We start from the raw sequence: 16,495 nt of genomic DNA on the forward strand, positions 1-16,495 counted from the left end.
GATCAAAATAAACTCGAGGGAATTCCCTTCGTGTTATTATAATATTGTTCATGTGGAAAAGTCAAAAAGAGGGAGAGGAATATTGGAGGAAAGTGAACTGAAAAGTGGCCTTTTGAGAGATATATATGACAACAACAACGAAGCATGACGTCCCGCGGGGGCGGCCGCTTTGACGGGGTAATAGCATGTCGAGAAGAATGGGAAATGTCACTAGGGGGTGACCACATCGACCAGTTCGAGTCAACCTTGATTCTTTTTTTGTTCGAGCCGACGTAAAAACCACATGGGGTTAGATCATTCTCTCTCGACGTCATTAGTCCACCTGTCGACGTAAGAGCATTCTTCATTTCGAGATGGAAATGTTCATCTCCACATATAACACATACATACATAACACAAAAAAAGAGAAATGCCTCTTGTCTTTTTACGCCCCTCCCTTGTTCATAGATGATTTCAATCTCCATGTAACAAGTGTAAAACGAAAGAGATTTATGTTCTTTAACGTTCTTTTATCTACTCTTTCTCTCTCTCTCTCTCTCTCTCTTTCACACACACATAATACCGCATAATTAAAGTGCAAAAAAAATTTCCTGATTAACGTTTACTAAAGTTTGAAGTAAATTTTCGAAAATTATTTTCTTTATTGAAAATTTATTTGTAAATGAAATATTTTAATTTTAACCCCTTGACTGTCGCCATGATTTTTAATGTTTGGGCTAAAAGTGTGTTGAAAACAATTTTAATGGATTTTTATGAAAGTTGGTATCTTAAGGTTTTCGTGGTCGCGCTGATTACGAATCTGACACCAGTTTTTTAAAATTCAAAATAATCCCATAAACCCTCGAGTAACAGGTTTCAAAGCGAATCTGATCAATTTTTAATTTTGTCGTCCGCCATTTTGATTTTTGAAAAACTAATGTCAGATTCGTAATCAGCGACCACAAAAACCCCCGAGTAACAAGTTTCTAGAGAATCCGATGTATTTTAAAAAATTGTTCGCCACATTGGATCAGCCATATGGAATTTCGAAAAACTGATGTCAGATTCGTAAACAGCGACCTCAAAAAAACCCCCAAGTAACAAGTATCAAGTGAATCCGATCAAGTTTTAATTTTGTCTTCCGACATTTTGAATTTTGAAAAATTGTTGGTAGATTCATAATCCGCCACCCCGAAAACCCCCGAGTAACATTTTTTTAGAGAATCCGATATATTTTAAAAAATTGTTCGCCATATTGGACCCGCCATTTTGAATTTCGAAAAACTGATGTCAGATTCGTAATCAGCGCCCAAAAAAACCCGCGAATAACAAATTTCAAGCGAACTCGTCATTTTTTAATTTTGTCGTCCGCCATATTGGATCCGCCATTTTGAATTTTGAAAAATTGTTGTCAGATTTATAATCAATGACCCCGCAAACTCCCGAGTAACCAATTTCAGGAATATTTAAGGAGTTTATTTTATCTATTTTTTTATTTAATTACTTTTAATTTTTACGATATAAGCGTCAGTGACATGCAACGGTTTAAAATTGATTATTTCTAGAAAATATTAATTAAATAATTAACTTAATTTAAAGTATCGAATTCATACTAAAAATAACAAATTGATATAAAAAATTTAATCAATTTGATACTTTTCAATTAATTATTTATCATAGAAATAGTTCAATATATTTATTTTTTATTAGAAAGCCTTACAAGTAATTATAAAAACAATAAATTTGATAGTTACAATTTTTTTTTACTATTCTTATAATATTTATTATATTTATGAAGTTTAAATAAGCGCGGTTTTTTACTATACCAATCACAAGTTTATTACGGCGCAAGCGCAGTTGCATTTTGTGACGGTCGCATTGTTGGCGTCTCAGTTTTACACGTGTTCGATATGTTATTAAATAGTTTATATTATAGACAGTTTAAATTATAATTGAAATGAATTCAAGCGAAGCGGAAAGTGATAATAGTAACATTTATTTATTTATTACAGATTATATGAATCCGAAGCGAAAAAAATTTGCGATCTTTCGTCACGTATCAAAGGAATGTAATTAGAAATTCAAAGTACGTGACACAGCTCCGACGAATTGGATTGACAAAAATATACCGGCTGGATCCACTGGTGAAAATTGCGAGTGAGTAGTTATTTATTTATTTTAATTTAAAATAATATTTAATATTTATTTACAAATATAAATATTCAGTTAGATAAGTTACGATATTCTTGACAGTTTTGAGGTTATGTGTGTTACCATAATATATGTATATTACACACGTTGATCAATAGATGGCGTTCAAAAGCACTTAGTGAATTTTATTTTGAGGCATAAAACAAAAAAAAACATAATAAATAATAAGAATACATAATAAAAAATTTTAATGAAATTATTCAACATTTTAGTTTGGAAAAATAATTTTTGTAAAATAATTTTATTTACCTGAATAAAATTTTTCCGAAACGAAATTTATTTAAAAAAAAATTTCATTCTTCAAAATTAAAACATTGAATATAGATAATTTCTATTAAATTTTTTATTATATTTTATGCTAAATTTATGCTCTACTTTAACATAATTTTTTTTTATAAATTAAAACGTAATTTGAGAATAATTCAAAAGTTTAAATTTTTATATACCAAAATTTAAAAAAATTATTTAAAATATTTTTATTAGTTAAATTTTTTAAGATATATATTTTTTTATTAGGAACTAATAATTTTTATTTATTTAAACAAAATTATTTTTGTACTTCCAAAAAAAATAATTTTATAAAATATTTAGGGAAACCTTGAAATTTTATTAAACCACAAAAAAAGCCGCAAAACGACAGAAATATATTCACAGAGTCCTTTTGAACGCCATCTATTGACTACACTTTGAATATGTTAATTGTCTAATAATAAGAGCTTAATAACCCCATAAGATTTTGTGCATGATTTTATTTTGTCCAATTTTTTAATTGATAGAATTTCTAAAACGCCGAATTTTAATTTTTCCTAAATTTTAATTGGCCAAACAAACAATCGACAAAAAGATTTCGGTCCAATTTTTAAAATTAATCGCAATTACAATTTTTTTTTTTTGATAATTTCTAATTAGTCAATTTCAAAAATTGTGCCAAAATCTTTCTGTCGATTGTTTTTTCGACTATTTAAAATTTCGGTCAAATGAAAATTCGGTGTCTTAAAAATTCTATAAATTAAAAATTCATAGAAATAAAAATCGGACAAATTAAAATTAGATGAATTAGTTTCTGTCCTTTGAAAATTTGTATCACATAAAATTCGATTGAATAGGGAATTCTATTAAATTAAAATTCGCTTAACATAATTTATTATCGAACTTGAAATTTCTGACCAATCAAATTTTAGTTTAAAGGAAAGTCTCTAGAATATTTCACGATGCGCCAGAAGGAGGTTTAAATAAAAATGAACTTAAAAATTCTTTTTGATTATGATTCTAAGATGAATAAAAAACTTTTCTCAATAGGTTTTAAAATCAGCTTACGTGCCCAATTTAAAACAAATTGAGTTTTAAATATTTAAAAATAGTGTTTTATGAGGAACCAGAGTTTATTTAATGTATACTTAAATGTGTATAGATAATAGATGTTTTAGATTTGGGTTCATATAAATTTATTGACAATGAAGTTATTTTCTTGTTTTATTTTTATATTTATGCATTAAGAGTGTCGAACGGTATCTGAAATTCTTTGGCAAGAAGAGAGCTTTAATTATCGCTCTGAACGTGAAATAGTATTGATTTTAAAATACTTTTTTCTCGAAACACGAACACTTTTAACAAAATCAGCCAAAATCCTCATCTTATAAATTTCCTAAATCCAAAAGACTGTACGAATCCAATGGTTGCAAAACAAAAAGTAGAAAAGTAATCTAATAACAGCTGCGACTTTGTGCGCCCTGCATGCTGCTGCCATCTGACGGCGGCGGGAGGTAATGTACCTGTCATTATATTACTTTTCGTTTTGCAATCGTGTTTTTGTATGGATTCGTATAATCTTTAAGATTTAGGAAATTTATATAAGATAAGGATCTCTAGCTGCTTTTGTAAAAAGTGTCCGTCTTTCGAGAAGAAAGTATTTTAAAATCAATGTTTATCATTTTCACGTTTAGTGCCGTTTTTATAGAGCGATAATTAAAGGTCTCTTCTTGCCAAAAAATTTCAGAGACCATTCGACTCTCTTAAATAAATTTTGTCACTCTTAAAATCGTTCTTTTAACATTATAATTTAATTTTTTAAAATTGGACACAAACACTACAGCAATATAATTATTTATATGTAAAATTGAAAATAAGTAATTATTTTATCATTTATTACAGTATTTATTAGATTCAATAAATTCTGATTCCCCATAAAACACTGTTTTTATATAAAAACTCAATTTTATTTAAATCGGGCACGTTAACTGATTTTAAAAATTATTGAGAAATGTTTGTTATTCATCTAAGAATCCTAATCAAAAAGAATTTTTAAGTGTCAATTCATTTTTATATTTAAACCACCTTTTGGCGCACCGTGATTTATTCTGAGACGCAAAAGTCCTACGACTAATGAATTCTGCTGGATGCAAATTCTGTCGAAGCCAAGTTGGACTTAGAATATAGAGCAAAAGAGCTGTTCACTAAAACTAATTGTATAAACGATGAAAAATATTTGGCTCGTGCGCGCGTGTACCAAAAGGTTCCGCATAGGAAAAAAAGTTAAAAAATAAGTGAGATGTTGAGAAAAAAAAGATGAGGGATGGAAAATGAAGAGCAACAAAGAAGATATATATATATATTGATGTGGTGGTAGCGCGAACCTGATAGAGCCATAAATAGCGCTATAGCTCATTGATCCGCATAATCGCATGCATTACCGCGTGCTCTTCTCCGGCGGCGTGTTCCTTCCTTTCTTGGTTCTTCGTTTGGTTCGCGGTTTTCGCTTTTCGAGCCGCCGGCTGTGTGCCGTACGTGTATTATTATATACGAACGGCAAAAGAATTCGAATCATGCCTTCGCCATAGGTCAACTGTATGTGCGTCATTCTACACAAAATCAGACCCACCACATGCAGATGAACAATAAAAAAAATTCGATTCCTATCAAATATTATAGTGTATTTAAAAAAACATTCTCGAAAATTTATTGGATAAATTGAGAGAAACGATTGGTTGGGATTACCATTTCGTTAGTGAGAGTATATATTTTAGCTAATTTTTATTATAGTTACTTTTACCATTTAGTTAGTCAGCCTGGCAATTTTCTTACTAAAGTATAACTAATTAAATAGTCATTCCAACAAACTAAATAGTTAAATCAACTAATAATATATAGTTATGCCAACCAATGAAAATAGTAACTACAACTAATAAATTAGTAGCAGTATAGTTTACTATAACTAAAAATGGTAACCCCAACCAATCTTTTCCATGAGTGTACCAAAATTTTTATTTGAAAGAATTGCAGAAGAATTTCTGCAGAAATATTTGAGGGAGTAGAAGGTCCAACTTCGGTTGGGTAGAATTTTTATCTATAGCAGAATTTGTTGGTCGGAACTTCTGTCTGGGATAAGCATATACGATATTTAGTATAGAGGCTTTTCGCTTGACCGAATTTTGATTGGACAGAATTTCCGTCTAAAACTGTATTTTCTGACCGTTTTAACTAACGGAGAATTTTTCTCATATATTCATTAGAAAATTTTGTAGGTTAGAAAATAATTTTTTTATTTCTTTTTAATTTAATGAATGTAAATATAATGAAATTTATGTTATAAATAAATCATTTTTATGTATAAGTTTTTGAAAAAATTGATAATAAAATATTAAATTAAGATAGATAATAAATTCACTTTTTAGTCATTTTTTGCTTATATTATTTTAAATTTAAAATAATTATTAACTATTAGATTTTTTAATTGAAATTAATTTGTAAATTTCAATTTTCTTTTTATTGCAGTGTTTTACTTTTAAAACTAAATTTAAATGAATTTAAATTTCCCGCTTCATTCGCCACTCAAAACTGCTGAATTCAAGTGTAGGATTATCTTTGTAGTTACTCAACGACTCGTATAGTGCTCTGCCTTCACTTTTACATTGCGTTTCATCCCCGTGGTTGGCAGTTGTTAGCAATTCGGTTGGCAACACTGTAAAGCACGCACATGCTCCTGAAGCATTGTCGTGAAAAAACGTGGTCATTTATGTTTAGGTTCTTATACATTTTATATAATTATAAAATTTCTATATAAGTTAGTGTAGAGAGTGTTAAAAAATTGCCATGGTTTTGCGGGAGTTATTAATGTCATAGGGGTTCGAAGAATATATAGATCGTTTTGAGTGTTAGTAACAATTTAACCATTAAACCTAACCTATAAAATTTATTTATTATTATTCGCATCATACAAAGAATATGTTTAATATAAGATTTATATCTCATTTGGTACAGCAAAAGAAAGTTATATTAACATTATAATAAACATATTTTTTTAAATGTGAATAATATTAATTAACTAATGGCGGTTGTATTTTATTTATCAAGTTACCTTGTTTTATTAGTAAGCAGAATTTTATTAGTAAGGTTAACTGTAACTAAATATTATCTGTTACAATATATTTATTAGTTGTTGGTATATTAACAAAAGTAAGTTCCCCTTACTAATAAAATGGTAACGACAACTATTTAACTTTTTACTATTTTAAATGGTATCGACTATTGAATTAGCAGCAGTATAGTTTTCTAACCAAAATGGTATTGGTAACCATTTGATTAGCTGCCTCAACTATACTTTGTTCTCTCAGTGTGAAAGTAGAAATAAAATGAAATAATCGTTTTTGAGTGACCCAAAAAATTTTTTCAAAGAAAAGAAAAAATACAATAATTGTGTTAATAGAAACTAATAAAAAATCCTTTTAAAATTGACCTGTTATAACAGCAAAAATAAAAAGTAGAACGACAATAAACGACCTATATATATATATATATGTTAACATTGTGTATATTACAAAAATTTATAGCGCATAACATTGGTATAAATCTCGTAAATATATATATATAAATAGAATGAAAGTAGATAATTGAATTGCAAAGCAAAAGTGTGTTTTCTTTTTGAAATTGCCTTTGGCACATGTCACGAGTATAAAAGCCGAAGTTGGTGTATGCGTGTGTGTTTCAAGTGTATATATATATAAAGCAGGCTGTAAACTTGCGGTTCAATTAGCACCGGGTAATTAGCGCAGCGCCGGTCGATTAGCAAGAGACAACGTTGTCTCGGGATGCTGAGCACTCAGTCATTGTTGGTAACCGCCAATGATCTCGTATTTACGCCATGAGTCTATACACACGTGCTAATCATGCCATTCACCTTCTTCATTTTCACGAAAAAAAAAAAAAAAAAAAAATTATACTCAGACAAAGAAGGCATGGCCACAAATTAACAGTTTCCTAATCAAGGATGAGCGCTTTATATATTTTTTGCTTTGTTACAGAATTAAAAGTTACAAAAAAATTTATTACTTATTTTATTTTAATAATAAGCAAGAATCAGACATTTGAAACAAATTTTCAGCTGAGTTATTGAATATTAATTTTATAAAAATAAACTTTTCAAATCAGTAAAAAATATAAATTCATTATTTTTTTTTTTTGAAAAACGTCGTTATTTTAATAAGCAAATTTTCTGTGATAAGATTTATAAAAGGAAATATATATATACGTGCTAGTAGACAATATTCTGCCAATATTCCGCCCACACATTTTGTTGGCCAGTTATCGTATTAGTTGTGCGTAAGTCATGGACGAAAGAGGTGGTACGTAAACGTATCCTGTAAAGTGCTATCGTGTACATATATATAACGCTATAAAGGTCCTCGTCAGCGTTTATGCAAAAATTTACCATATTGGTCTCTTGGTCCTTTGAATAATGCATGTGGCTTTTGCACCGTCACAGACAAAATATATACACACATCGAGAGAGAGAGAGAGAGAGAGAGAGAGAGAGAGAGAGAGAGAGAGAGAGAGAGAGAGAGAGAGAGAGAGAGAGAGAGAGAGAGAGAGAGAGAGAGATACGTTTTGCCAAACTGCAGGTGGAACCGCACAGTTATTAGAATATGATTTATACTACACTGTAAAAAATTTTGGGAATTATCACCAACTTTTTTTGGTGAATATTTCATATTTTTGGGGAAAATGTTTTCCCCAAAAAAATTAGTTATTTTTTCCCTAAATTTTTGTGAAAATTCCCTAAAATTCTAATGTATATATTTTCCCTAAAAAAAGTTGGTGAAAATTTCTCAAAATTCCAATGAATATATTTTTCCCCAAAAACAAGTGGTGAAAATTCCTCAATTTTTTTGAAATCCTTCTTCAAAAAAGTTAAACTTTAAACTTACTTAAGTTACAAAAAGTTATTTGTAAATTGTAATATAATTTATTCATTTCATAGATAAGTTAATTATAACTTAACTAAATAAGTATTTTTAAGTAGACAAAAATTTATATTTCTAAAGAATTAAATTAAAATTTAATCAATATTTGTTTAACAGATCTTATTTTATTTATTATATAACATAAGTCACAACTATTTTCAACGTTTGTTTCCTTTTTTTAAAGTTACAAAGCATGTTTACATAGTTTTATCTTATATATTGAAATTATAATTTTATTTTCATGAGCCTCCGTGGCGTAGTTAGTAAAGCGTTAGACTTCTAAATCTCTCCTAATGACGCTTACGTTCGAGACCTCATGATAATATTTGATAATTTTCAAGAAAACAAATTTTCAACAATAGGTACCAATAAATAATGTAATTAAGATATAAATGCTACATGAATCAAATTTTTAAATTTTTATTTCAATTTTTTAAACTATTGATATTAATTTTTGGGAAAATTCACTAATATTTGTGGAATATTCCCTAAAATTTTAGGGAAAAGTTTCCCCAGAAAATTTTAGGGAATTTTCCACAAAATGCACTGCAAATTTGCGTCACTAGACTTTTGGGGAATTTTAACCAAAAAATTTTTTACAGTGTATCATGTGAACTCTATACAATAATAAAAATGTAAACCCAAATTTAGAATTAAACTACTGTACAATTAGGAGATTTTTAAAATTCAAAATGGCGAATCCAATATGGCGGAACATTTTTTCAAAATTTGTCGAATTCACTTAAAAATAGTTTTAGCGTATATATTGATGTTTACGATAATTTGTTTTAACAGAAGTAAAAACATGAAATGTAAAAATAACAATATTTATTTTTCGTTTATTTTTTTTAAATACTTTGTATATATTTATGATACCGACTCTTTCTTTTAACAATTATAAATTGTAAATCATAGATTTTTTTCAATTTTTCAAAAACTTTTATTAAATGCATGTATATAATAAATATTACAATTGTTTGACAAACAAATACAATGTTTGCATGTGAAGTGATCCGTGAGCTTTGCATATGCGGGATATATGACTATTAATGCGAGTCGTGCCTTTCATCAGTTTATTGTTTCAAAGATTTATGCAAGAATTTTATAATAAGAATTATACGCCTCTAACGCTCGGAATACGCCCACACGACAGCAACAGATGGGACATGTTCGATATGTATTCGCGATGAAACAACCTAAAACAAACTTTATATATTTTAACATAACATTTTTTCTCATGTCAATATTTTATGACAATTTGAATTTTTTTTTTTTTTTTTTTGTATATAACAATTTTCAACTGAGGATGCAATTTTAGAAATGAAATTTAAAACAATTAATTAATATAATTAGATTTTAAAGAATTTTTCATTTGGTAGAATTTTCTTTCAGATGAATTTTCATTTGTTCGAATTATTATTTGATATAATTTCCATATAACCGATTTTTCATACTACAGAATTTTTTATACTTAACCGAAAAATCATTCAAGAGAATTTCTAATTGATAGAATTTTCATTTGTCCGAAATTGCAAATGCCCGAACAAACAATCGATTTTGGCGCGATTTTTAAAATCAAGCAATCACAATTTTATGGATAATTTTTGATTGATTGATTTTAAAAATCGCGCCGAAATCTTTCTGTCGATTGTTTGTACGGCCATTTGCAATTTCGGACAAATGAAAATTTTATCAATTAGAAATTCTGTTGGATGATTTTTCGGTTTTAAGTTAAAAATTCTGTAGTATATGAAAAATCGGTTATATGGAAATTATATCAAATAATAATTCGAACATATGAAAATTCATTTGAAAGAAAATTCTACCCAATAAAAATTCTTTAAAATGCCTATTATGTTAAATGAAAATTCGAGCAAATAAAAATTCGAACAAATAAAAATTGTGTGAAGTGAATTTTCGATTATATAAAAATTGTGTAATATAGAAAATTGTTTTGATGAAAATTCTGCAAAATAATAATTCGAACAAATAAAAATTCGGCTCAAAAATAATTAAGACAAATGAAATTCCATAAAATAAAAGTTCTATAATTAATAATTTCTAGAACATAATCATGCCTCCAATTTTTAATTGAAAAATATTTTTAATTAAAAATACAATATAATTTCAATGTCAATTGTCGCGAGTTAAATGAACGGTGCGAGAATCGTGGAAATATTTTGAGATTTCATAGTAATCCCTCGGGAAAGGGAATACTATATAGGTATAGAAGAAAAAAAAGGTGGAAGAGGCTTGGCAATCGCTTGAAACTTCCGGTGATTTTCCAGACTGCGGAAAGGCATCGTGAAGCGAAGTTTTAACGGGCTTGAAGCTAGTTTTCTCTCTCCCTCTCTCTGTGTGCTCTCTCCAGTATAACTTTGGCGTTACCACGATCCCTCTTTCTCTTTCTCTCCCTCATTCTTTCTCTCCGTCTTGCACGTACGACGTTGGAGTGCATGCCAACTTCCGGGGAACAAAATCAATTATGGAACCCGTCCGTTTTTGCAGCCCGGACGAGTCTCCCTCGATTATCGGACGAACTTGGAAGAGAAGAAGCAAAGTAATTCCCCCTTCCTTTGAAAGTGTTCAGGATTACTGGAGATTACGCCAAGATTCTCCCGCTCTCTTTGAAGTTAAGCACTGCATTTTGATCCATTAGGCGAAGCCTTACGGATTTTTCAGAAAATTTCGACGAAATTAAATTTTAATAACTTTGCACAACTTAACTTTTCTTTTTGGCTTCATGCAAAAAAAAAAAAAAAAAAAAAAACGACGCCAATTAAATATTCAACCGAAAAATCCAACTTTCCTTTCAATAAAATATGAATTTTCTATTCTAAAATCAATTGCATTCGAGAGACGATGATTCATTTTCAGTACAATATTATATTGAGAAAAATTTATCGTCTCAGCAATCCAAATTTTGTTGGTATACTTTTGGTTGTCGTAACCAATTTTTGATTGGGGCAACAAACGATCATTTGATTTTGTAGATCAAACAATTTTGTTGTGTTAACCAAATTAGTTTATTGTCGTAATCAAATTTCGGTTAAAATTTAAAAGTGTTTAACCAAATAATTTTGTTGGCCTAACCAAATGTCAATCAAAATTTGGTTACGACAACCAAAATTGCCTAACCAAACGATTTTGTTGCAAATACAAAATTTTTTAAAAATAAAAACAATAGCGTTTAGTTATAGGCAATTTTCTTTGTTGTAACCAAATTTTGGTTGTCTTAAAAAAATATTTCAAAATCTTACTTCATTTATTGCTTAGGTTCTTTTTTAAATTCAAAACCTATTTATTTACTTTTTATTTCTCTAAGTACGATGGCATCCAACATCATAATGGTTTTTTTTTCTTTTTTTAAAGAGATAATTTCTCTTATCTGTCGGTAGCACATGTTTAGCATTCGCGTGCCACGAATTGCACGCATCCGGCATATATATAGGGTCGCCCGCCTCTTAATCCAAGACTGTCAGTGATTCATAACCATACACCGGCCATTATTGATTCTATACAGTCAAAAAACTATCTATGCTAATGTCAAATCCTAAATTGCCTCTTAATTAACTCTTACAATTTGTTCAAGCTGGCAATTTTTTTCTATCACTTCCGTTTAACGTATACAAAAAAACTTGCAAAACATTACATTAAAACGAGGGGCTGATGTTCACTGAAAATCCAATTGAACAATATTTGAGAATTCATTAAAGATTTTTAAGGATTGCTAGTCATTTTCGTAATTCCTATTTTGAAATTAAGGGAAATAGTGCTTTCATTTTATTTGAAGTAATTGAGAGTTAATTGCAAGAAAAATAGATTAATTGTATAATTCGGTAGTATTTGAGCCATTGACTATACCTCGCGCTTAATTGCCGCCGAATTCGCTCGTATGTTTCCGTAACCATTCGTGACTCGCAACAATTCTTACTGCATGACTTAGGATTTTACTAGAATCGACGAGATTCGTTAAGATTCGAATCAAGAAATTTACATTTTCTTATGACAAATCGGGTATTCGAGAGTGAACAGCCCCTCGCATTAAAAAAAAATTTTATTATCATCTAAAAATATTGGGATATAGTTTCGACAACATCTCCACGCTGATTTAGTAAATTGGTAAATTTGGTAATACTAACGTACTTTTTTGAGCAGATTATAAAAATTATATCAAAATTTTTTTTGAAATTGTGCGATTTTTAAAAGTTAATTGCAAAAACCGTGATTTTATAATGTTTTTTGAATGGTTTTTTCACCAGGATAATCAAATTTGCACCATTTTTCAATATCGTTTTCGAAATCATCGCATTAAAATACGTTAGTATATCAAATTTTATTAAAATTGGAAATTCCTGTTTTGAAAAAGTACTCCCAAAAAAATTAAATTAAATTAAATATTACAACTTTCAATAAATAAAATATTTTTTCAATTTTATTATATATCTAAATTTGAACTCAAACTTACAGTATGAAAGAAATAAATATTTCAAGTAATATTACTATATATAATATAATTTCATTATTCAGGTATAAAAGGGCAACTAATACAATAGGGTGTCATAAATGGTTTATTATGACTAGACTGCCAGTCGTCTCTATTGTCGTTATGTCCCCTTCCCTCCTTACTTTTCTTTTGGAAAATTTTGATAAAATATATTTTCGTACAAAAATAAATTTAAAAATATTTTTCTAAATTTTTCTCACATCTAATAAATAAAAAAATAAGCAGAAAAAATGACACTACCATACGCAAATGTATATGTGATATGAGGAAGTAGATGTCAAAAAATGTAAAACAAAATATATGTGAGAATATTTTATGAACGGACACTATATTATAATTATGTTTTTTATATTTAAGCATATTTAATAAAAATTATTTAAATAATTTTGCGCTTTTATAGCAGTATTTTATTGAAGTCTATTTTATTATATAAACCTAAAATTATTTCCGATAAATTATTATAAATATATATTGGGAATTAAAAATTATTATTTTATTGTAAATAACAATTTTAAAGAGTCAAAAATAATAATTTTTATATTATTTGTTTAATTTGCAGAAATTTTTAAAGAAGAAAGAAGGATTCCGACAACAACATCAAGGGACAGTCTTGAAAATTATTGTATAACATCGTGGAAAAGAAATTATCTATAAATTATTAATAATTATAATTTTTAAAAACGGAAAATTCAAATTTAAATGGATCGCGCGCCTTTTCCAACAAATCAACGCCTGGTGTTCTGTATTACGTCAAGCGCGCCAATTCCAGTAGAAAAACATTTCCAGCCAATCAGAGGACAGCGTTCATAGCGAATAGTGTCTTCCACCACCTCCAACGTCGCGCGCCACTTCGCAAAATTGTCAACCAATCAACGCCCGGCGTTGTCAACAGAAATCTCCAGCGACATTTTTCGCGTCTTCAAGCATTTAGTCCGCCATTAGCCACGTGCCTGCATCGTCCTCATTGTGTGAAGACGAGGTTCCGGAATTTCGGTGAGTTTTCCTCAATTACTTTTCCTAAATACCACCCCCTTTTCCAGGAAGTTAACCATATTAAGTTCCTTTTTTAATCTGTTAACTTCCAGTTAAATTTCATGCATGTCTATATATTTCCCATTTTTTTCTTTCCTTTGTTAATTTTCTAGTACTTATCAATTATTTACTAGAAAAATGCAAAGGATTTTTTTTAATATTAATGTGCAAGTTTTAAAGATTGTAGTTTAAAATTTTTTAAAATATCTAATTAAATTACTTTAAATAATTACATTTGAATTTCCCAAAAAATAAAGTAATAAATTTCTTGAATATGGGACATTCTACTTAAAGCGAACAATCCCTTCTTGTTTCTTTTTAATATTATTACTTTTAAATATTATTATTTTATTAAAAAATCATTGAATATATTTTTCTTTGTTTGATGGATTTTTAATAAAATAATAATATTTAAAAGTAATAATATTAAAAAGAAACAAGAAGGGGGTTGTCCGCTTTATCTAGAAAGCCCCAAATGTTATTAGATAAGTTTAATATATATATTTAATATTTATTTATATATAATATATTGTTACATTATTTATTTAACTGAAATTTTTGTATGAATATTATTCATTAGAAAATTTTTTAAAAATCATAAAAATTTTGATAATAAAATGATGTATTTTTGTTTGTTTGGCCAATTGGCTTTGTAATATCTATTTAAAAGATATTTGAGACCTGGTCAGTTAAAAGGGATATTACGTCCGAAAAAATCAATTTTTTATTGATTGGTGATTCTGATAGAGAAAAATATTTTCTATAAGAATCACCAATCAATAAAAAATTGATTTTTTTGGACGTAATATCCCTTTTAATTGTCCAGATCGTTTTTAGTAAAAAATATTTATTTATTTAATATTTATTAAAAATTTCATCATTTTAAGAAACAATGCAAACAAACAAAAAAACATCTTTTTATTATTATTACTATGAATTATTATTATTTTTTGTTTTTTTTATTACTACTTATTTATTTGTTTAAATTTATTTAATAAAAGAAGTAATGAACAGGATAATTTTATGCAATTATATATGAATTTATTTAATTATTGTATTGTTTTTTTTATGAACCAATTAACAATCATCTGAAAAGAGGAAAAAAATTTCTTTTAAGATGCAATTGTTATCATTGGTGGTTGCAAATGTTTGGTGAATTCAAAAACTTTTTTTACAGCATTTTTTTTGCATTTTTATGTTTATTATATTATTATTATTACTGTGCCAATATTGTTATTTTTAAATTTTACTTTAACTAAAAAGAATTAAAATATAATTTTGATGGTGTTTTATGTAGGAGTATGATAGGGTTGTTTCAATAATATACTTATATTTTAAAAATATTTTTATTTTTTGTTTAACAATTATAATACAGCAGTAACTTAAAATTAATTAATAACAATATTAATCGCAGAAGTCATAAAATTATAATATACATAAATATACAAAATATTTTGACGAAAAAGTTTTCAAATGGCCGCTCCGTTTGTAAAGACCAATAAGAACACTTGCTTCTTCGAAAAATGATTTTTATTCCTCTTTAGATGGTTGAGTAGTAATCTAAAAATAAACAGAACAACAATATAATAATTAATTTTTTTCAAAAACAATGCATATAAGTTATCCTTGTCTCTCATCTTTTATAATAAATGAATTTAAAGAAATAAAATTTAAATAGTAAAAATAGCAATGAAATAGTAATAAAATACTTCTTAATATTCATACAAAAATATCAAAGTAAATAATGTAAGAATTATTAAATGTTATAAGTAAATGTTAAAAAAAATATATAATTAAACTTGTTTATTGAGGAAATTCAAATGTAAATAAACATTTAAAGTAATTTGAACAGATACTTTAAAAGAAAAATTTAAAACTGTAAACAATCTTTAAAACTTAAGACATTAATATTGCAGAAAGAATCCCTTGCATTTTTAAAGTAAATAAACAATGATAAGTAGTAGAAAGTAAACAAAGAAAAGAAAAAAGAGGAAGGAGATATATAGACATCCGTGGAAGGTAACTGGAAGTAGCAGAATTAAAATCGGGACAGACCATGGTTGACAACCCTGAGAAAAGGGGGACGGTACGAGGGAAAGTAAGAGGAAAACTTCACCGAGAAGAAGGAAGGGGACACGTGAAGGAAGGAGGCACGTGGATAATGAAGAGGACAAAGAATGAATACATAGAACAGACCTTAAGATAATATATATATAAATTTTTTCATCATTTCGTCTATCCGGTTCAATTGTTCATCATCCACGTGCCTCCCTCCTTCACGTGTCCCCTTCCTTCTTCTCGGTGAAGTTTTCCTCTTACTTTCCCTCGTACCGTCCCCCTTTTCTCAGGGTTGTCAACCATGGTCTGTCCCGATTTTAATTCTGCTACTTCCAGTTACCTTCCACGGATGTCTATATATCTCCTTCCTCTTTTTTCTTTTCTTTGTTTACTTTCTACTACTTATCATTGTTTATTTACTTTAAAAATGCAAGGGATTCTTTCTGCAATATTAATGTCTTAAGTTTTAAAG

At 28.1% G+C, this 16,495-nt stretch overlaps 1 protein-coding gene and 1 long non-coding RNA gene across 6 annotated transcripts in view; one reads left to right on the forward strand and one right to left on the reverse strand.

Annotated features, from left to right (window-relative positions):
- LOC127283956 (zinc finger protein basonuclin-1-like) overlaps positions 1 to 16,495 on the reverse strand; it is a 528,269-nt gene that overhangs the window by 243,577 nt on the left and 268,197 nt on the right. The window lies entirely within an intron of this gene.
- Positions 1 to 16,495, forward strand: part of LOC127283969 (uncharacterized) — a 113,419-nt gene that overhangs the window by 95,692 nt on the left and 1,232 nt on the right. For all 3 annotated transcript variants that reach the window (XR_007843412.1, XR_007843411.1, XR_007843413.1), the window contains 2 exons: positions 1,992 to 2,136; positions 13,493 to 13,926. This is a non-coding gene — a long non-coding RNA (uncharacterized LOC127283969). The remainder of the gene's footprint in view (positions 1 to 1,991; positions 2,137 to 13,492; positions 13,927 to 16,495) is intronic.

Source organism: Leptopilina boulardi, unplaced genomic scaffold (genome assembly GCF_019393585.1).
Source record: "Leptopilina boulardi isolate dan_hultmark-lab unplaced genomic scaffold, ZJU_Lbou_2.1 LbouV2_316, whole genome shotgun sequence".
NCBI classification, from domain to species: domain Eukaryota; kingdom Metazoa; phylum Arthropoda; class Insecta; order Hymenoptera; family Figitidae; genus Leptopilina; species Leptopilina boulardi.